The 23,364-nt window shown below is 44.8% G+C and overlaps 1 protein-coding gene across 16 annotated transcripts in view; it reads right to left on the minus strand.

Moving 5' to 3' along the window:
• Window positions 1-23,364, minus strand: part of PCDH15 (protocadherin related 15) — a 526,100-nt gene that overhangs the window by 422,798 nt on the left and 79,938 nt on the right. The window contains exon 3 of one of the 16 annotated variants that reach the window (XM_027692921.1): window positions 5,822-5,929. The exons of the other annotated variants lie outside the window; for them this stretch is intronic. The gene's annotated coding sequence lies outside the window, so the exon portion shown is untranslated. The remainder of the gene's footprint in view (window positions 1-5,821; window positions 5,930-23,364) is intronic. 16 annotated transcript variants of the gene reach the window in all.

Raw genomic sequence — 23,364 nt, forward strand, 5'->3', positions numbered from 1 at the left:
CTGTGGCTGCCCCTGGATCCCTGGAAGTGTCCAAGGGCAGGTTGGACGGGGCTTGGAGCAACCTGGGCTAGTGGAAGGTGTCCCTGCCCATGGCAGGGGGTGGGACAGGATGATATCTAAGGTGCTTCCAACCCAAACCATCCTGTGATTCCATGACAAGCTGAGGCAGAGGGAGCTCAGAGGAGGAATACCAGGTTGCAGTTTCCCCTTCCTGGGTGCTCTGTCTGTATCTGGAGTCAGAACATGTTCAGAATGAATGCTCTAATTTATTTATTTTTTTTTAATGCAGCAATTAGATGTTCAGCAAAGCATATTTCCATCCTAATTCCATTCCCTTCATGCATCCCCCTTCAACTGATCCTATTTGTGTGCAGCATGACTTTTCTGCCATCTATGAGAAGTGTAATTTCTTCTTATGCCACATCAGGGAAAACTGTTGTATGATCCAGCTGTGAAAACCTATTTCCTTACAATGAATTCTTTATTGTTGGCAAACACAATGCTCTCACTACTTAAAAGTTAAATACTATCAGTATAATATATCTAATATTTTATATCCAGTATATTATACCCAGTATATAATAGGCAGTATTTTTTCATATTTATCTTCTGAAAAACAGATCCTCTGATCCCATCCTTACCTAAATGAAGTGATGGAGTGCCATGACACTTGTGTAGATCTTTTCCCTGATACCTAACAAAACCAACAACGAAACTAAATGCAGAGAAAAGTATCTCATTATCTGAATCACAGAGACTTCCCAGAAAAAACATAGATATTGGTAACATAACTGTTGAATTGCCCAGCCACAGGCACCAAGCAAAGGAATTCCCAATATCCAGAACCTCTAGGTCGGTTCCACGGGAGATTTAAAATGAGATCAAGAATTCAGAGTGGTCAACCTTCACATCTGTCTATGACTTTACTTTTTGAAACCTTATTACAGCATTAACTGCTACCACTGCTCTTCAGCAGCTGAGGGGGATAATTTAAGGACTTTGAGTATAATGTAAAAAATGTGGCTTTGACTGAAGCAGCAATAAGTAGAATAGCCAAAAAGAAGGGCAATTTTTCTCTGAAGTGTCTCTTTTACCAAATCACAGAGTGACTCTAAGCCTTTGCTACTGGCAAGGAATAATTAATTCTAAAGCTACTGAGGGTTTGTAATAGCATTAATTTCCATGAACATTTGAGTGCCATAGACATTTTAATTAAAAAAAATCAAAATTACTTTAAAGTCTGGGTGATTTCGGTGTTTCCATTCTAGAGACCACACTTCAACACACCTGTTCACTTCAACAAGGGACATTTTCCCCCATCCTCGTGATGGTTCTAAAATGCTCCCTAGGATTTCTGTTCCACCCTTAGGCCCCTGCAAACTCTGATGAGCCACTACTTGTGTCCCACCTCTGCTCCCATAAAGCTTCCAGGATATCTAACCTCCCCCCTGTGCTCCAGCAAAAATGCTTAGGACACACTTTCCAAGCCAGGCCATTCCTAGGGCTGGTCCTAGGACAGGCACTCAGGGAACTTGGTTGCTTCCCTCACTCAAATGTCCAAAATCCCCTGTTTCCCATGTTTCCCATGTTCCCATGACCTTGCTGAAGGCCTCAGAGGAATATCTGATGTGCAAACACTTGGGAGATGAATCCTATGGAAGTGCTGGATACGGTACCAGAACAGATTTAATTAAGACACATAAACTCCAGCATAAGTCACACTCCACAGCAAAGATCATGGAATCATGGAATCCCAGAGGGCATTGGGTTGGAAGGGACCTTAAAGGTCATCTCATTCCACCCCCTGCCATGGGCAGGGACACCTTCCACTAGCCCAGGTTGCTCCAAGCCCTGCCCAACCTGGCCTTGGACACTTCCAGGGATGGAGTGGCCACAGGTTCTCTGGGCAACCTGTGCCAGTGAACTATGTCATATCATATATATATATATATATATATTTATATATATATTTATATTTATATTTAGTATAGTATAGTATATTTATTTTCCTATATATAATTATATTATGAAATATATTAATCCTATTTCTGTTTGAAACAGAAAATTTAGATATATATTTACTAAGCAAAAGGGGTCTTGACATGAAAGAACTTAAAATTCCTTCCACATCTCAAATGCACCGAAATAACATTATGTGATCTTTTTTTCCCTTCAAGTCATCATGTAGTGAAATTGGAAACCAAGCATACAGCGGGGATTTCACACTGCCTATTTGTTCTGTACCCAATGAATGCATTACAGACAGGGAGTCATTCAGGCTGCTTCTCCTCACTAATTCAGAGGGAAAAATACTCATTGTATTTGTCAGTGACACAGAATTCTCATTGCCCTCATGCCATATAAAGTAATTTTACAAAATGCCTATAACTGGTATAGAAGGAAGACACACATTGGCTTTCAAATTCCCACAAACCACCTGAGCTGTGCCCAAGTTTCCCTGTAAACTCCAGCAATCCCCAAAGACAATTATTTGATCCTCGTTACATCCATCCACAGGCTGCCAGAATGGGCAATTTGGAATGGTGGAAATTAATAGTTTTAATTAAACCATGAAAAATGCAACCACATTAAATGTGCTGATACACCAAGCTGGAAACAGAGATGGATTCATCCATAAAATGCTGCAAGGTATGATGGCACACTATGATTATTAAAGCTTACAAATCAGTTACAATTCTAAAACCATCACGGAGAATAATTACAAGCCTAAAACAAACAAGTCATTTCATTCTCATATCAGGAGAGCTCTTCTCTTAATCTGTTTCTTATCAAGAACTTCTTAAGCAAAAGAGGCTGCACTAAGAAAATCACATTCGAAAAATCTAAAGTCACTTTTTTTTTTTAACACAAACCTAAAACAAGCAAAAAAATCTTGAATAAAACAGTAATGTTATGTAGAAAACATGAAATTCTGTAAAACCTTCACAACCCCAAGGAGAAATATCAAAACAAAGTGGTAGCATCAATGTTACCAGAAGGCCAAATGCTGGGGGCACAAATCCCAGCTGACCATAGGAAATGGTGGAGGAATCACAACAGAAAAATAGGGAGCCTTTGACGCTGAAAATGTGATTTTTGCAAGTGTCTTTGCTAGACAAAATAAATGCCATTCAACTGCTCCCTCTCTCTGCTCCTGTATTCTGTATTTTGCTATGGACACACACAGGTATCACAATCAAACACACTCATGGGAATTTTCCTGGGTGGACACAAAAAATGTCATGAAGGTGCCACCTCATGTCACTGATTCTCTTCCACCCCTTTGAAGACTAATGGAAGGAAAACAAGTTCCCCTTTTCTGCTCTCCCAGAAGTCCTGGGTTTGGCTGGGACAGAGTTATTTTTCTTCCCAGCAGCTGGTACAGGGCTGTGGGTTCGGATTTGGGATGAGAATCGTGTTGATAACACACTGATGCTTTAGTTGGTGCTGAGAAGGGCTCACTCCAAGCCAAGGATTCTTCAGTTTCCCGTGCTCTGCCAACCACACACGGCAGGAAGAAACCAGGACAACAACTCACCTGTGCAAGCTCTCACATGACATGTGTGGGTCCCTCCTATGGGACCATTCCAGCCCAGGGCAGAATAAAATGAACAGGTTCTAGGGGGGAACCATGGTCTTGGCTCCCCCAGGTGAAGTGAACCACACCAAGTGACAGGAGCACCTCTCTCTGCCCATACAACACTCATGGACACTTGGGGTACGTTTTTGAGGCAATGTACCCTAAAAATGCACACACAGCCCAATGGATGAAGGACAGTGGTTTCAGCACAGGGACCCCCTGCCCCTTCTCCCTCCTCAGAGTTTGCCCAGCCCTGCTGACCCAGCCCTACTTCTGTGTCCCTTTCAAGCAGTGACAACCAAGGTACAACAAAAGCAACTCTGTTCCTCCAAGGAACAGAGTTTATCTTGGGTCTTTGAATTTTTTGGGTTCCCTCTTCAAGACAAGCCTCCTGCATTACCTCAGTATTGTCCTAAAACTCTTCTGGAAGCTACCAAAAACTGCTTGTAACTCAGGGTTTGTTTTTTAAACTCTGCACTCCCAACACTCACCTTCTCGCCTTGGCAAAAGGCCCAGCAGAATTTAAATTATTTGATTATACAGCACTGAACATTTTCCACACTTCTCCAAATGATGAGCCAAATTGAAATACAGGGTCCACACAGACTCTGAATATTGTATTAGTTCATCAAGTGGAGATGGAGAGCAAACCTCCCCAAACCAAAATCTTAGCAGGGAGATAAAAACAAGCCCGTGTCAAATTACAACTTAAATTACATTCCTGCAAAAACAGCGTGAACATTGAAATGGGAAAAACTGCCATGCAAATTATACCAGCTGGCAAGATGTGTTCTTTACAAAGGTCTAACATTCTGAGTGATAAATAATGTGACTTCTTGGGGAAAAAAAACCCAAACATGAAGAATCCCAAACTATTCTACGGCAGTGTGAGCCTGATGACACCCAACAGCCTCCTACTACCCAAAATACAGACTCAATAGCTCAAAACACCCTATTTCCTTCAGACTGAATTTATGAGTACATTTTCCAAGCAATATGTGGGAGGCAAGCACACCAAGTGATTATTAAGTAACAGGATTTGTAGAACATAACCTTTGGGTGCATACCCTATGAAATTCCAAATCATTTCTCCCTGGATTTAACATAGTTTGTGTGGGAAGAACCTTCATCTATCCTCTAGGGTTAATGCTGCACTGTTAATAACAGTAATAATGTGATTTGCACCTAAATAATTCCCGCATGAAGAAAAAAAGAGCATATTTTAAATTAAAAAAATAATTCCTCTGGGGCAACGACCTCCAGTTGGGAAATATAGGATGAAACCCAGAGACCTGTGAGGCACCTTTGTGCAGTGGTGCTCCTCATCTTTCACAATCCATGAGAGTAACTCACCAACAAAGGCACCCAGGACTAAAAAAAAACAACGTGGAAGAGTTTGTAAGCGTAAGGATTGGGCTTGGAACCAATCTCACTGTTTATTTTGATGGTGATACTGGTGCATTAAACGTGTTTTATGTGAGGAAATTATTTGAGTCAATGAGTCAATCCCAGGATGGCCGTGAACCAGCACGTGCTGAGACACAGAGAAAGGCAGACAGAACCCCAGGAGGGAGCAGGAAAAGATAGAAAGAGAAATTAAATCATTGTAGTGGCCACATATGCTCAAAACCATTGTAGTGACAGAGGTGCAGCAGGGGTGCTCAGGTGGGGAAAGGGCTCCTGCACTGTAAGAGCAGCACAAGTCTGACATGGGATACAGCTCCTGGCTGTCCATAGTCCTGGAATCAACACCACTGCAAAGAAGGTGCTGCTCAAGCTCCCCTTTTCTTTCATTTCCCACAATAACAAAGGGCTATAAAGCAGGAATGAGCCCACTGAGGCTGGGAATGAGACAGATAACCACTTATGGCTAAATTTACAGCTACTGGGCGGAAAGATTTCATCAACTGGGAGCTGAAGGAGAAAACAAACAAGTTCAAGGTACACCACAGTAATTTTATGAATGTCAGACCCCAGCCGTCTCCCACACCCTGGTGGCACAGTTGGAAGCATCCTTTAAAACTGTTTTTCCCTCCCTCAGGTGCTGGACAGGGGAGCAGCTTTCCCTGCTGACCCTGCAAAGATAATACGATCTGCTTGGCTGCAGCACCCCGAGGTCAGACACTAATTGTACATACTCTCAACACCAACAATATCAAATAAACCTCTGTGCCCAGGGATGACCTCAATTTAATTCTCATCAGTAGCCTATGAGTGGAAACAAGTAATATCAGCACCTACCTACTCCCCAGATCCTTAGGTTTCCTTTTGGACACACTTTTTCTACATCCAATCTCCCCAATGCATGTGGGAGTCATTACAAATCTGAAGCAAAATAATGTGTAAGAGCTGGGGTGAAAATAAGAAGATAAAAGGGGAAGACATGAGGATCTATAAGTAAGTGCAGTGGCTATAGTATATAATATATGTAGTAGCTACTTCTTGTGGCCTTAAAAGAGAGCGATGTTTACAAACATTTGTTTTCCCAAGGGTAGGTTATAAAACACCATTTCAATGGTTTCATATCTGCTTCAAAGATCAGTACAGAAGAACTTCAAGAGATAAGGATACATCATTCTGAAACTCAAACTGCTCTCCAAAGTCCTATTAATGTTGTTCATTCTCCCCTGAAGAAATGAACCCATAACTCACTCACAGAGGTTGAAAGGAACACTGTAAAATTGTCGGTATCTCGCAGGGCAAACGTCTGCATAGGCAAGATAGTGTGGAGTTATGGCACATGTGAACCTCAAGCAACCTTCCCGTTGATATTTAATTACCTGCCACACAACTGTGGCAGTTCCAGCTATAAAAGTGATAGAATCACAGTCATAGAATGGCCTGGGTTGGAAGGGACCTTAAAGACTATCCATTCCCAGCCCCCTGCCATGGGCAGGGACACCTTCCACTAGCCCAAGTTGCTCCAAGACCCATCCAACCTGGCCTTGGACACTTCCAGGGATCCAGGGGCAGCCACAGCTTCTCTGGGCAACCTGGGCCAGGGCCTCCCCACCCTCCCAGGGAACAATTCCTTCCCAATATCCAATCTAACCCTGCCCTCTGGCAGTGGGAAGCCATTTCCTCTTGTCCTGACACTCCAGGCCCTTGGAAATAGTCTCTCTCCATCTTTCTTGTCATCCCCTTCAGGTCCTGCAAGGCCACAATTGAGTCATCCCAAAGCTTCTCCTCTCCAGGCTGAACAATCCCAGCTCTCCCAGCCTTTCCTCCCAGCAGAGCTGCTCCAGCCCTCTGATCCTCTTGGAGTCTCCTCTGGACTGGCTCCAGCAGCTCCATGTCCTTGCTGTGCTGTTCCCAGGGCTGGAGCAGCTCTGCAGGGGGGTCTCAGCTGAGGGGCAGAGGGGCAGAATCCCCCCTGAGACACTGGACTTGAGGTGGACAGAGGTCAGGTGGGGTCTTTGCAAGGGACAAGCCTCCTTGGACAGCAAATGTTTTACAGCCAGCAAAAATATTAAATGTATCCAACTATTACCCTAATAGCCATGTAGGAATGTGTTTCCAACCAGTTCAGGCTTTTCACAGTCCCTCCATCAATGATTCCAATCTGGAGAGCTGCTCTTGTTGGGTGTCTTTACAACTTTATGTTTGTTCTCTTTGCTCACACTCACAAGTGCCACAATCAGCTTTAGAAAAGCTTTCAGATCAGCAAGGACTGCAAAACAAGGTTCCACTTTCTATTTTCTTATGTATTTTTAATTAAGATATTGCAAATATCAGTCATTAGCTCTAAAAGCATGTACTTGTGGGACCTTTCCATTAAAAGCCACTAGTGAGTTCACAGCAGATGTTTCCACTGGATCAAGGAATATCTGAGAGCATTGTATCAGTTTTATAGGTGTATTTATATGTCTGTGCTACAAAACAAGATTATGTGGTTGTGAAAATTGCATCTCTTCTCACAGCACTTAATTTCCAGCAAGTTAAACGTGGCACTACCGATAACCTGCATAATGAGCAAACTTGATGTGAAATAATTCAGGGTTTTCACAGCCTTCAGGAACAATTATGTTAAATATATGGTGATTTTAGTGACTGAGTTTATTCAAACATATCTTCACAACCCTTTCCTCGCCTTTCAGGCCTCCAAGTTTTCTGCTAGGGGCCTTGGTCACATGCAAAAAATCTGCTTGTTGTTCTGGCAGCTGAAAGCTCACCCCTCCCCTGCAGAGAGACTGCTGACTGCAGGGAGCTTTTATTTCTTTATTAAGGAACTCTGGAGGAAAAACCTCGCAGTGAGCAGCAGGCAGGGGACCTGCAGCTCAATGCAATTCTGTCACACTATTTTTTTGTGTTTCTGGCTATAAGAAAGAGCCACTGGACATGGGTGTTATATCCTAGGTGCTCCCTCTGCCACCTGCAGCAGCACAACCATTTACCTTAGGATTGGAAAAGGGAGAGTAGAGGTTTCGTTCCCATCCTTGCTGTGGCACTGCACCTTCCTTTGTGACCTCAGGAGGGGACCAAAGGAAGTTCTGAATCGAGGACTTACTTGGATAAGTAATCTTTGTGTTCCTTTTTCAGGTCATGACAATTAATCTGTATCTTAGGGTTTGCTGTGGGGTTACTTTTTTATCTTCAAAAGACACTGCAAAGCAACTTGAAATTTCCACATCACCTTCAGCATTGCTAAAAAAAACCCCTGGAGCTGGCATTTGTCTGCTGAAGTGAACAACCCAAGTTTGTCAGAAACAAGGAGGGACCAATGACACATCTCTGCTGCAGCAAAGATTGCTCTGGTCCCAGTCCCAGGCTGTTCCCAGGTGTGCCAAACACCTGGAATCACGGAATGGTTTGGGTTGGAAGGGACCTTAAAGCTCATCTCATTCCACCCTCTGTCATGGGCAGGGACACCTTCCACTGTTCCTGTTCAACCTGGCCTTGGACAATTCCAGGGATGGGGCAGCCACAGCTTCTCTGGGCAATCTCTCCCCTTACACCTCCCACTGCTGATTCTGCACCACTGGGGGAATGTTAAGAGGGATGGAGCCAGTTCTCTTTACCACGTGGTTCAAAAGCCAGCAGTAAATTGCTTCCACCTTTGCACTGGCCTGGATAACACTTCTCAGGGACACACAGGAATCTGACACCTTTTCCCACAGGAGGATTGGTTGGTAATCTGCCATCTGCATCTAGAAAGAGCCTGAAATCTTCACATGTCCTGTGGGCTAAAAAGCTGCATTTTTGCACGTGTGTGCATTGTAACAATGGTGTCTGTAAAGGCAGGAAGTGTCTTTTAACTGAACATTTCAGCAGGTGATGATCTCCATTCTGAATGATCAGAATTTAGTGGTGCCAAAGAGCTTTCTGAATTTGACTGTTTGGCTGTTAATTCTGGTATTTTCCACACAACCTTTAGGTTGCAACTATTCTGATTGCTCTGAAATGTGCCTAAAATTATACTCTTCAGCAAAACTCACACCAAATAGTCTTATTATGTGTCATCACCATAGTCACTATATCATTCCTTGCCGTGTCTGTGCTCGCTGTGAGATCACAAGCAAAAGTGGTCACGTCCCTCAGTAAAATAATTTCTGGATAGCTGGAATAAGAGCCGAGAAACCATATTTAACTTTTGATAAAATACAGCAACCTCCACAAAGGATAGACAGACTGATCCTCTACCACTGCTGAATTCTCACCATAAAGAGTTTTGTTTGGCAGTCTCAGATTTACATATTTCCCTCAGCAAGTACCACATCGAACATGACCTTTGTTTCAGCTTCATAGGCTCTCATCCTTCCCAAATATAACTTTTACCAAGTAGTAAAAGTTGGGGAGGGGAGGGACAAGGGCACTTCCTAGCTCCCTGGTGAACACCCTGCACACAACTGTATTGAACTCTCTTCCCAACCTTGTTCCCTTTGGAAGGGAAGTCGAGAGCACGTAGGGAGCTACAGGAGGGTGCTCAGAAAGGCTCTCCTGGCTCCATCATCAAGGGACCAGGACTGTGGGGCACACCATGAAGTTCAGACACCTGTGTCCCATCACCAATAGGCACTCAACGGTACCTGAGTACCAAAGAGTGTCCCATAACTGTTTAATCACAGAATCAGGTTGGAAAAGCCCTCCCAGCCCATGGAATCCCCCCTGTGCCTGATGCCCACCCTGTCCCCCAGCCCAGAGCACTGAGTGCCACGGCCAGGCCTTCCTGGGACACCTCCAGGGATGGGGACTCCAAACCTCCCTGGGCAGCCCCTGACAAGGCCTGACCACCCTTCTGGTGAAGAAAGAGGCACATTCCCATGTCCTGCTGTCGTGCACTGAACCATCAACACCCCCAACCAACAGCAGATCCACAAACCTGGAGTAGATAAGGGAAGGCAGTGGACCCCAAACCCTCAGATTTAATGACAAATACCAAAAGCCACCCGGATTTTAATGCTCAGCCCCGAGCACACTCCAGTGCTCCAGCCCTGAAGAAGAGCTTCCTGCACAGGCTGAGAAGGGCAGGGAAAGAAAACCCAGGGACAGACTGAGCTTCTCTTGCACCAAGTCTCTGTTGGTGGTTTCTGCCACAACCATCCATCTTCCCCTTCTGTCAGCCAAGCACTTGGAGAAGTGTTCCCATGGTCCATTAAGCCAGCTGGAATAGGCCTGGAATTGACCCGCTAATGCAAAGAAATCATATTACTCTGGAAGGTACAATTTGTTACAGGACTGCACCCAGGCTGCAAAACCATTGGTGTGAGAAGCATCTCACTCCAGCTCATCAACTATGCACTTGTGGCACGGGCTCCATCCGGGGCTGTGCAACAGTGAGCACAGGACAATAACCTGCAGCTGTCACAACATTTGTAGGCACAGCAGCCTGGGGGCCTTAACAGGGTTAAACAGGGCAGTCAGCACAGAATTGTGCATGAACGTGTCAAACTGAACTCTTCAACTCTCCACAGAAGCCTTTCCCTGCTGTCTGCATCACTAAGGGCATCACATGCTCATAACAGCAGGAGTAAACACAGTTGCCACGTTCATAAAGAGAGGTGAGATGGAAACACAAAATAGGAAGCTGGTCGTGTGTGGTTTGCACGTAGCCTGGTGAGGGAGGGGAACCAGGGGTTTGGGGCCTGAGAAGAAGTGGGAAAAGATGCTGGCAATGCAGGAAGAGCCTAGAAATAGGGGGAGATCTGTGCAGACAAACGTCAGGGGATGCCCAGAGACCTTGGCCGGTAATGGAGCAACTGCAGGAACACAGAGGATTTTCTGTCCGGCCTTTCCAGCCAGCAGTGACCTGCCTGGTGGGCAGGAAAGTCAGGTGATAATAAGCATGGTGCTGGGCTGAGGGTGGCTCACAGGGCTGAGTGTGGGAGAGAATCAAGGAGGGAAAAAGCTCTGATCTCGTTAGGTTCCTAAATAAACCCCAGCATCCAGACACCCCACAGGCTGCTGATTAACCTGGGACGTGTCCAAATGCAGATCCTCCTTGCCAATCCACACCAGCTACAGCACCACAAGCCATCTGAGAGCAAAGAGGAGCCCCATGCTCAGGGAATGGCTGCAGCAGCACAACTCCCAAAATGCACAAAGGAGAAGCCATCAGCCCTGAATCATGGAAGCAGAATGCTTTGGGTTGGAAGGGACCTCAAAGCCCATCCCATTCCACCCCCTGCCATGGGCAGGGACACCTCCCACTAGCCCAGGTTTCTCCAAGACCCATCCAACCTGGCCTTGGACACTTCCAGGGGCAGCCACAGCTTCTCTAAAGTTTACACAGATACATCCCAGACACGTTTTTGCTCAACTAACTAAAGAAGAGGGCACCGTTGGGTAGCTGATCAAAACTGGAAGCCATGGCTGTATTCAGTGTCTTGGAAAACTTTAACACTGATTATTATTAGTATCTGGAGAAGGAGACAAATTGGGATAAGCTTCATAAAAAAAACTGAAGGCGTGAAAAATATTTTTGCACACAAAAGCCCAATTATTATAAAACTGAAGGCATGAAAAATATTTTTGCACACAAAAGCTCAATTATTATTTGTCATTGGTTCAGCACTACAGAAACCCAAATGGCATTCTTTATAAACAAATATTTTCCTTAGCAAAGTTCTAGATGATGCAGTAAATGATAATAACCTCCCTTAGACTGTAATTTCAACTCTTGCCTTGGAGTATATTGTAATAAGAAATAACTACCCTGTCAGGATAATGCTCATGCAGCTTCTAAAGAACCAATCAAAAAACACCAACCAACCCCCCACCCCCCACCAAAAGAAATCTCAAAAAAAGAAAAAGCATTGACAATGCCCATTTCAACCTGAGGACAGCAAAATCTAAGCTCAAGTGGCAGAAACTATCAATAAACAAACTCCTAAGAGCAAGTTACAGCTATTTCAGCTTTATTACTTATTTAGAGACTATTCATCTTCAGGAAGTCACTAGACAGACACTATTTCCCATTCCACTCCAAAATAATTCTCACATCTTATCCTCTCCTGGACATACTGGGATAAAAAAAAAAAGTGAATGTAGAAAAGGTTGATTTATAGAAACATGACTGTTTTTAAAATCTCCTAAGCTTAGTACTTGCTATTAGTTTCAAAAATAGCATCTCTGCATAAAGGTTCTAGCCACAGGAAAGATAAAACATTTAGGGAAATTATTCATTTGTCTTCCCTGTGCAGAAATGTATTCAAACTTTGACCAAAATTGACATGTTCTGTATTTCTACATGAAATGAAGGCAGAATATGAGCCTGAAGTGATGACATCCATGCCACAGAATCATAGAATGGTTTGGGCTGGAAGGGACCTTAAAGCCCATCCTGTTCCACCCCCTGCCATAGGCAGGGACACCTTCCACTATCCCACATTGCTCCAAGCCCCATCCAGCCTGGTCTTGGACACTTCCAGGGATCCAGGGGCAGCCACAGCTTCTCTGGGCAACCTGGGCCAGCACCTCACCACCCTCACAGGCAACAAAAAAAATTCCTTCCCAATATCCCACCTAACCCTGCCCTCTGGCAGTGGGAAGCCATTGCTCCTTGTCCTGTCATTCCAGGCCCTTGGAAATAGCCTCTCTCCATCTTTCCTGTAGGCTCCTTCAGGTACTGGAAGGCCACAATTAGGTCACCCCAAAGCTTCTCTTTTCCCAACACACCTTGTTCAGGGCTCTCAGGAATCTCTCACCTCTTCATGCAGTTCCAGCTCAGTAACTAGTCAACATTCACACATTTTTTTGCTCAGTTGTTTTTCCACAGGGTGAGCCCTTGCACTTCACCACCTTTTCTAATCTGAAGGGTCTCTTGACCTGTGTGTCCCAGGCTGGCTGGGCAATGGATTGCTGCTGTCGGGATGAGGGATGTGCTCTTGGCAGGGTTTCAGTCAGGAGAGAAACCCAGCCACGTGCCCATGATCTCACCAGCTTCTGTGAGGAAAGGCCAGGAGCATCTGCTGCCCCTGCAGCCCATAGGAACAGCCAGTACCTCTCCTGACCATCACCCAAGCCCGAAGGTAAGGAGCCATCCTTTAACTGCACACTGTTATTTGCCAGGCAGACCTTTAGCAGCAGTGGCTGTGAATTATATATGGTAAACTCAACAGTTATCTTCTCCCCAGAGGAAAAAAAAGAAGAATCTTGGATCCGAACACTAAACATGCTCTACGCTCAAGACAAAAAAAAGCTTAGAAACAAATGATTTCTAGAGCCTCCTGACACTTATCTCCTTGCCATTTGTCACCTTGGTGAGACCACCAGGGAGCAGATGAAGTAAAGGTTGGAATTGCACCTGCAATCAAACATCGAGGAAATATGGGCAGCAAGAACTTGGAGCTCTGAGTACACTTAAAAACCAGAAACAAAATCACATTTTTGACAGCCTTTATAAGTACTGAGGCAGGTCTAACTCTAAGCCACACTCCACAACCATTGCTGCAGAAATAACATGTCACAGAATGGTTTGGGTTGGAAGGGACCTCAAAGCTCATCTCATGCCACGGGCAGGGACACCTTCCATAGACCAGGTTGCTCCAAGCCCCGTCCAACCTGGCCTTGGACACTTCCAGGGATCCAGGGGCAGCCACAGCTTCTCTGGGCAACCTGGGCCAAGGACTCCCCACCCTCACAGGGAACAATTCCTTCCCACTATCCCATCTATCCCTGCTCTCTGGCAGTGGGAAGCCATTCCCCCTTGCCCTGACACTCCAGGCCCTTGGAAATAGTCCCTCTCCCTGTTTTTGCAGACTCCCTTCAGGTCCTGGAAGGCCACAATTCAGTTACCCCAAAACTTCTCCTCTCCAGGCTGAACAATCCCAACTCTCCCAGCCTTTCCTCCCAGCAGAGCTGCTCCAGCCCTCTGATCCTCTTGGTTCCTCCTCTGGACTGGCTCCAGCAGCTCCATGTCCTTGCTGTGCTGTTCCCAGGGCTGGAGCAGCTCTGCAGGGGGGTCTCCCCTGAGGGGCAGAGGGGCAGAATCCCCCCCTGCCCTGCTGCCCACGCTGGGGGATCAGCCCAGGGCACGGGGGGTTTCTGGGCCGGGGCAGGTCCAGCCTCTGCCCCACCAGCACCCCCAGGGCCTTCTCCCAGGGCTGCTCCATCTGCTCATCCCCAGCCTGGATTGATCCCAGGGGTTCTCCTGACCCAGGGGCAGCACCAGCACTTGGCCTTGTTAAACCTCCTGAGATTCCCTTTGCTGTAACAACAGGGAAGTGGTGGAGTCACCATCCCTGGAAGAGTTCCAAAAACGAGAATATGTGGCACCTCACTGTATGGTTTAGTGGGCGTGGTGGGATTCGGTTGAAGGCTGGACTTGATGATCTTGGAGGCCTTTTCCAACCTTAATAATTCTGTGATTCTGTGACTGCACATGCAATCCAGAAGGAAGGCATAAGGGAAGAAACTTCATTTCGCATTCCTGAAAAGAAACTGGAGATCATCTCATATTTGCTGGCAAATGTCCCAAGGAAATGACGACGCCGTGCTGCTTTCGCACAATTCTGCCCCTTGACACTTGAGAAAGGCACCTCTGGAAGGAGCTTAAAAGAGGTGGGGAACCTGGCTCTGAGAGAATCACCAAATATGTTTGGAAGCCAAGAGTTGCATTCTTACAAAAGAGCAATTGGAATAGCAATGGCAAACCATCTTCAGCCTGCCAAAATAATGAATGATGAGCACTTCAGAATGCTCAGTGTGGAGGTTGGCATTTTTGTACAATAGTAAAACAGGAGCTTTTCAACAAAGCAGTAAACATTATTTGGTTTCACATTTCAAACCAGCTTCTTTTAGTACAGTGCTTTTAGGATTAAAACACGGGCACCTGTTTTTGCAGGAGGAAGTTGGTTTGCTTTGGTTTTCCTGAGGGGAGTATTTTTTTAAATTTCTACATTAAAGGTACTCTACGAGCATTTCTATTGTCACTGTCACTATGAAACACTAATTCCATATGGGAAAATAACCAAAGAGACTGACCCTTCCCTATGTTAGTGAGAAGCTGTGCCTGTCTTTGGCACAACTGCACAATGCCCCCCTCTTCTGCAGGGAGACAAATACTGGATAAGGCACAGTCTGGACATCACCAGGACCTCTTTTTTTAACATATCTCTTTGGCAACATAAAGAACACAAACATGTTTCCATACAACAAGTATAAATATAGCTTTAACTTCACTATCTAAGATGTGTTACAGGCTGGAACAAGACCCTCATCTAAATCCAAAATTTAGTTACGGTAACAAAAAAAACCTTTCCGGGGCTGACAGAAAGGGAAGGGATGGAGAGGAAAATGACCTCACCTCTCAGTTCTGGATTCCTGGCCAAGTTGGAAGCAGTCAGATGAATGAAATGAAGTTTTTAAAGCTCCAGCAACTTTCCAGATGCAGCATCACACCTCTAAATGGCATTTCACTTCCATTCTAGGAAGGTGTGTCACATGCCTACTTAATGCCACATACACACATTGAAAATATGTAAATAATTTGATCCCTTCAGGGAAGCAAATATTTCTTATTTATATGAAAAAGCCCTATATAAACTTGTGACACAAGGTTATTTTAAAAAATAATAATAGAGTAACCTTTGGCAATACTGCCAGCACGGCACCAGCATCTCATTCTTAAACGTGAAAAGAGGTGAGATGAAAAACAAGGAATAATAAACAACCTAAAAGCAATCCAAGTGGGACTCAGTGCTAAAAATGGGTGTTCAGTTTTGCCAGCTAAGGAAAACAGATTGAATCAAATGCTGTCACAGCCTTAAAATACCTACACCAGAATGCACCAAATTCCTCAGATGGTTTCAGATCCATAATTTCGATGCAGCCTTTTCAAAGCTTCCTTATAAATTTCTCCTTAAACACGTTAAATACATTAGTTTCAGATAAAACTTGCTCCTCAAATAACTTTTGCTATAAGGAAGGAACAAAGGTCAATCACAACTAAATTGGATTCTTCCAACAAAAAGCAGAGAAAACTCTCAGCCGTGTAATGTGGAATTCAGGGATGGGTTGGTTTCAGAATTAATTACAACTGCCAAGACCTCCTCTAAGAAACCAGACTGGAGCAAACGATGCCAATATGTTTATTTATAAGGTGCAGCCTAGCCAGGGACTATTCCTACTTTCTGCTACAACCTCTGAAGCCCATTCAACAGATCTGCTGTGAAAATCTCTGACAATCCAGTGGTGGGGTTTGTTAGTACCTTCATAAAAGTTGTCTATGTATTAAAAGATCCTGTCTGAAACATCCCTCAAAATGGGGGTGGGGGGGCCTCAGGCACCCATCTCTGCTCCCTGTGAGCAGGGACAGCACCCAGGGAATGGCTGGAGCTGTGCCAGGGCAGGGTCAAGTTGGATCTCAGGGAAAGGTTCTTCCCCCAGAGGGTGGTTGGGCACTGCCCAGGCTCCCCAGGGCAGTGGGCACAGCCCCAAGGCTGCCAGAGCTCCAGGAGGGTTTGGACAACACTCTGAGGGACAGGGTGGGATTGCTGGGCTGTCCTGGGCAGGGATTGGACTCGATGATCCCTGTAGGTCCTTCCAACTCAGGCTATTCTATGATTTTATGAAAACATAAATCTTCAGCTCAATACGGTGAAAAGTATTCTTACAAGAACCTACAGAAAGGAATAACAGGCTTAGCAAATGTCCAGGGTGGTTGAGCAATGTGATTGAGTAATTATCACTCTTTTTCACAAAATAACTTCTGAGAACAATACTGGTTTAGCCTGAACCAAGATTCATGATGTTTTTCATCCACATTAGCAGTTTGGAAAAATGTTCACTTCCTCAAAACACACTGTGATTTACAGACAAGTCCCTCAGGTTACCTGGCAGAGGTGAAAGCCAGGAACTGAACAGACAGGTCACAACATCCCCATGATCTTTAACTCAATCTCAATTAAGATAAAACTTTCTATTCCATGGGGTGACTGCTCACAGAAGATTAATTTTCCACATGGCAGACACTCACAGACTTAGTGGGACAGTCCCTCTGATTGGCAGGATCTGTTGCTTGTTCCAGCATTCCCTGGAATTGCCTGTTACAGACAAGGATTTTATTTAGAGGGTTCTACCTTCCTGCTAAAGAAAAGCCTTTCTTTTCAGAGACTGTAAGGCAGCACTTCTCTCACTTGCTACCTTAAAAAATTCCTCCTCTGCTACTAAAACAGCAAGAATTTTACAGGCCAAATGGGTATTTTAGGTATTAAAATCCTGCTCTCCACTTCTTGCCACAGAACAAAAAACATATAGCAATTCCCATTTATTGGAAATCAAATATGTAATTGTCCATTACAAGAGACATGGAATTTCCAGACAACCAATGACAGGAGACTGCTTTTGGAAGATGTGCTGTTTTACCTGACATAAAGCAGATTTAGGACAAATGTGTGAGAAAGGCAGGACAGAAGATTAAAAAAAATAAGGAGAAAAAATAGGATTACCTTTTTTCCCTTCTACAAACTTCTCCTCCCTTCTCCAAGGCATCTCATTATAACTCAGGCAGTATGTCCATAGGGAAATTATATCTAATAGAAATGAAAAGTAAGGTTCAGATTAGGAACTCTGTAACCTTCCTTGGTGTAGCAGTGATACCTCACAAGGTCAATGGGTCTGGTTCTCCAAACACTGTATTAATTTTAGAGATTTGTAATAGAACAACTCTGCTTTCCAATAGAAACCTCTCGCACAATGAACTTTGGTTGTCCATCTGACTGACCAGTGTCCCAGCAGACAGAGCTGCAGAGGCAACACTGCAGAAGAAACCAAACCAAGGACAGGATTTCCTAGGTTTCCAAGACCCTGGATTTCCAAAATATCCCTATATTTTTTCAAATATATCATATATAAATCACGCCAAAAGAACTTTACCCCCAGGTCAGGGGGCAGCCTTTGGTATCAGCACAGCTGAGAGCAGGGTGGATATAGGGATCTACAGACTCCACACTAGCCCAGAAATCCTGGGATCAGATTATCCTTTCACTTGCACTGATATCAAAGTCTCTATTACAGGATTAAAGTCTTGCAGCCTGGATAATATCCCCTTTTGCTATAAATGTTTTGCATTCCAGAGGAACGCTCCCAAATCTCTGCCCTTCCCACAGTATTCCCTGCACAGTAACCATTTCAGTAGTGCACACAGGAGATTTTTAAGAAAAAAAGAAAGGCTCCCAGCCAGGGGAAAGTGGGCAAAAACCCCAAAACCCCAGGAATCTTATCCCAGTTTTGGTAAGATTCATTCAAAGAAGCTGGAACGTGAACTAAGCTTTGAAAATGGGCAAGAAATTAATGAGCCTTCAAGGTCTGGGCTCTCCTGGAAGGCAGTAGGATTCCTGCTTATGGCTGACAGATCTTCCAAGAACCAACCACAGTTTGTGCTCTACTACAAAGCTCATGTCCATATTTCTCATTTCTCATCCCAGGAAAACAGGGGCCAAATCCACCAGGCAAAGTAAACCCCTGATACATCCAAAACAACTCTGCAAGAACAGGAATTCTCTCAAATGCTTGAACACTCTGTCAAAGACAAGAGACAGAAAATTCTGTGGATGGATTGAGTACCTTGAATTTCTCTCCCAAGGGAAGAAGGACACAGACAGAAAACACAACAACATTAGACCCTCTATGCCATGTTTCTCTTTGAAAATACACAGTCTTTGTATTTTCAGTTTCCACCAGACAGAAGTAAAAAAAAAAAAATTACTCTGGTCATGCTTCTCCAAGGCAAGGACTGCTCCAAGGCCTGACACACTGGCCAATCCAGCATTTCAGGAATTTCAAAGCCCTAAGTCCAACTGCAGAAGCTACTGTTGAGCTGGCTTAGAAAAGCAAGAGGAGTGTGTTCACATTTTCAACTGGTTACACATAAAGCCTGAAAAATGTTTTCATATTTATGGCAGAGCTTTAATCCTCACCTGTAAACAAACTAAACAGCTATAAAAAGTGTGCATAGAAGAATGGGGGCATGGATGTTGCAACATTTCCCATGGGAAATGAAATATCATGGGAAGAAAAACAGTGACATTCTGTAAGTCTGCTCTACCTTCCTCAGACGGGTGACTGATGCTACTGTTCTGTGAAGGACAGAGTAACATCTAACTGAATTTGCTGCAAATTTATTAGGTCACGTAGAAATTTCCTCATGGCAAACTGTACAATTCCTCTAATTACTTCTGCCCAGGGAGGTGTTCAAGAAACAACTGGATGTGGCACTCAGTGCTCTGGTCCCTGCTTTCTTCAGACAAAACCAAGGTTCTTTCAAAGAGAAAAGCTGTAGTTGTCAGTAGCATTGAGGTATTTATGCTCTCTTCTTTCATATGAACATGCATCTCAGATAAAAATTAATGCTAGTGACTATAATATTTTATCTTTTTTTTACACAGCCCTGCCATAAACCTAAGAGTGCAAAGAGAAACTTCCAACAGTCATGATTAATTATATACTACATCATTTTACTACAGAAGTATAAAAAACCTATCTGTGTTCTAATTGAAATGTTAAAACCCTTACACCAAGCTAACCACTAAATAACTGTGAAGCCAGGAAAACAGCTTTTACTTCTGGCAAATTCTCCAACATATTTAATGAGGTGAGAACCTAATACAATTAAATTCCTTGTATTTTAGTAAAGTCTCCTACCTCAGCATATTGCCTTCTGAAACTGTTGAATTCATAATTTGCTGAAATTAAGAACCGAGTTCATTAGCACTTAGCAAGGCCTCTGGCTACCTGCACTCACCAGGAGGGAAAGGTAAAACAAGTTTCACCTCATTAGTAAGCAGAAAATGCTTCAAACTTCATTTCATGATCAGAAAATAAACTTCCCTCCTTAAGAGCTGGCATGGGGAAAACTCATTTGAAAGCATGGACTATGTATCAAGGAAAGTAAATGATGTGTAGAAAAAAATGCAAGAGACTGCATTGTCTCTGACCTTCTATAATTTCATTTCTGCTTTTAATTTCTTATAGGAAATTTGCACTTCAAGACATGACTCTTTGAGTGTTGCAGATTTAAACAGTAATTCACTAACTCAGAACTGTTGCTTCTGTATTTCATGTAATTGGAAAGGTTGTGACTACAGGCAGAGCACACAAAAAGTCCTAAGTCCCTTTTCAGATTAACCAGATCATAGCATTCCATAAGCAGAGAGAAACAGCACCTCAGAAATCCAAGCACCACTGGAAAAGCAGCAAGGTGCTTCGGCATCCTGCTGTCTGACAGAGACACCTGCCCTGCTCCTCTTGGAGCCCAAAAATGCTCCTCATCTTCTTCCTTTCTCTGAGCTCACTTGGCCCATGAAAAGGCTCCTGTGCTTGCGGTTCACACTGTGCAGGTCACACTCAGCGTCTCCTCCTGAGCAGCAGCAGCTACTCAGCTTCTCCAACCACCTCGAGGAACAGAGACATCATAAAGTGATGGGAGAGGAATTACCACAGTGTGTCACAGCCCCAGGGCAGTGCCCGTCCCTGTGCTGGCACCGCTGAGGGACCTCGAGGGCTGTGCCCAGTCCTGGGCCCTCAACAGGAGAGACCCAGAGGGGCTGGAGCGTGTGCAGGGAAGGGAACGGAGCTGGGGAAGGGGCTGGAGCAGCAGAAGCGGCTGAGGGAGCTGGGGGGGCTCAGCCTGGAGAAAAGGAGGCTCAGGGGGGACCTTCTGGCTCTGCAAGTCCCTGACAGGAGGGGGGAGCCGGGGGGGGTCGGGCTCTGCTCCCAGGGAACAAGGGACAGGAGGAGAGGGAACGGCCTCCAGCTGTGCCAGGGGAGGCTCAGGTTGGCCAGGAGGAGGAATTTCTTGCTGGAAAGGGTGGTCAGGCCCTGGCAGGGGCTGCCCAGGGGAGTGGTGGAGTGCCCATCCCTGGAGGTGTCCCAGGAAGGCCTGGCCGTGGCACTCAGTGCTCTGGGCTGGGGACAAGGTGGGGATGGGGCACAGGGGGGATTGAATGATCTTGGAGGTCTTTTCCAACCTGGATGATTCTGTGATTCTGCTGGGAGTCTGGGTCAGACCTGAACACCCCAGCACTTCCCTGCCTCAGACAGTCCAGCAGCAAACCTAAGGCCCAACTACACAGAAAGGGTCCCACCTGCTCATGTATCAGAGTCAAGATCCACTCCTGTTCTCTTTTAGGACACCTGCACTAAAAGCCACGGTGCAGGGAGGTGTTGGAGGGAGGTGTACCTGCAACCTCCTGCCTGAACCCCTTGTAGATGCAGGTTGGTCTGTCAGAGCAGTAAAAGCCTGTGCAAGGTGGAATCACACACCTTGCACAGGTGAGTGTGACCCAGAGAGGATGAGAAACCATTTCTCAAAATTATAGCTTGCTAAATCCAGTTTAATAAACTTTACAACTGGGAGCTGTGTTTGATCATACATACAACTTTTTGCTGTTCTTTCAAACCAGAGTAGTTTCCCAGGGCAGCAAGGGAGTCATACAGGACAAGAGCTTTTACTTTTCAATAATCCACTTTTATATTTACTAGAACAGCTCCAGCTAATCACCTATGCAAGTCTGACACACCCAGACAAAATACTGCTCTCTGTGTAAAGGAAGGCTGGAATGCTCACTGAGCGAAACAAAATATTCTTTTATAGGAATCAGGGCCTCTAAGGAAATCATGGAAGGGAAGAAAATTCCCAAGGACTTGACTGAGACTAACAAATATGTAGGGCAATGTTTACACAAACCCACTCGATCTCAGGGCTGGGTTCTGTGTCAGCCTGTGCAGTTCTGCTGCTGCCTCCACTCTCCAGGTCCCTGTGGGTGATGCATTTGTTTTGCTGCTGCTCTTGGCGGGACTGACTTCACACTGAGGTTCTGCTGAATAAAGTGGTCTGATTTATTTCTGCAGAGACATCAATATTGAAAATACTACCTACTGAAAATTAATAGAGTCTCTGAGAAGCGGGAAGTTATTCTCCCACTGCATCTCTGCCCGACACGTCCGTGCCATCAGTCAAACCATGGTAACTCAAGACCTTTATCAGGGAGCGCATGAAGGATTAATGCTGACTCTGGGGGACCAAATTAGAAACAACCTATTTGAAACTAACTCAAGTTTCATGAAAGCTTCTGCCAGACCTAAAAACTGAAGACACTTGAAAGTAAATACATCATGAACAATTTGGCAATAGAGGCTTTTTCACTGTGATGTTTAATATTGACTCTTAGAGATCAAAACCCCTCCTAAGAATTGCCGTAGTCAGGGAGTCTACTCCCATCACAGCAGTTTCATCCTGAAATTTCTTCAATTCCCTTCTCATCTCTGGCCTTAGAGAGAGTTCTCTCTCTCAGAGAACTCTTTTGAGATTCTCATCTCTATGTTTGTACACTTCTGACCCTAACCTGTGACTGCCAGTGGATAATACACAGCAGAAATATTGGATAACCACCTTTGTTCCACGGCCCAGAACATATCCCTACTCTAGCAGTGAGTTCAAGACATGCTAGTGAGCAATTAATTACTCTCTACCTAATCTATTTAAAACATGATTGTCCTCCAGAACTAAATTACTATAATATAAGGAATTATAAGGGATATCTAATGTAAAATCAACTGAGTGCCTACTCGGTGATTAAAACCAGCTGAAGATGCAGCTACTCCCTTTCAGACTCAGAGCACTTTTGTATCTGACAAATTTTAAGCAGAAGGGATCTGCATTTTCCTGAATTTCTGCACTTTTCCCCCTTCCAGTACCTAAAAAGGGCTTATAAGGAGGCTGGAGAGGGACTTTTCACAAGGGCATGGAGTGACAGGACAAGGGGGAATGGCTGTAAGCTGAGGGAAGACAGGGTTAGATGGGACATTGGGAAGAAATTCTTCCTTGAGAGGGAGGGGAGGCCCTGGCACAGGTTGCCCAGAGAAGCTGTGGCTGCCCCTGGATCCCTGGAAGTGTCCAAGGCCAGGTTGGACGGGGCTTGGAGCAACCTGGGCTGGTGGGAGGTGTCCCTGCCCATGGCAAGGTTGTGGAATGGGATGAGCTTCAAGTTCCTTCCAACCCACACTATAATTCTGGGAATGTTCTGTCCAGACACACAGGAGATTCCTGCTGTTCCCAGCTGGAGAGACCTTGTTGACCTTGCTGACTGCAGCAATTTCTTGGAGAGCTCCACCAGCCTCTCTAAAGCATCACTTTCACTCTAAAGAAACAAAGGAGCTTTTCAAAATCCTTCTTCCACAGCAATTCCAGTCTCTGCAGCAATCACATAAATAAAGCCGCATAAAAAGTGTCCAATCTGGCCATTTGGTAATATTCTTAATTGACTATAATAGCAAAGATTTACAGTTCATTTACTTGCATGTAATTTCAAGTGACTCTTCTGGTTTTTTTTATTTTTTTAAATGAG

This window comes from Neopelma chrysocephalum, unplaced genomic scaffold (assembly GCF_003984885.1).
Source record: "Neopelma chrysocephalum unplaced genomic scaffold, ASM398488v2 Primary Assembly neopelma1_89, whole genome shotgun sequence".
In the NCBI taxonomy this organism is placed as follows: domain Eukaryota; kingdom Metazoa; phylum Chordata; class Aves; order Passeriformes; family Pipridae; genus Neopelma; species Neopelma chrysocephalum.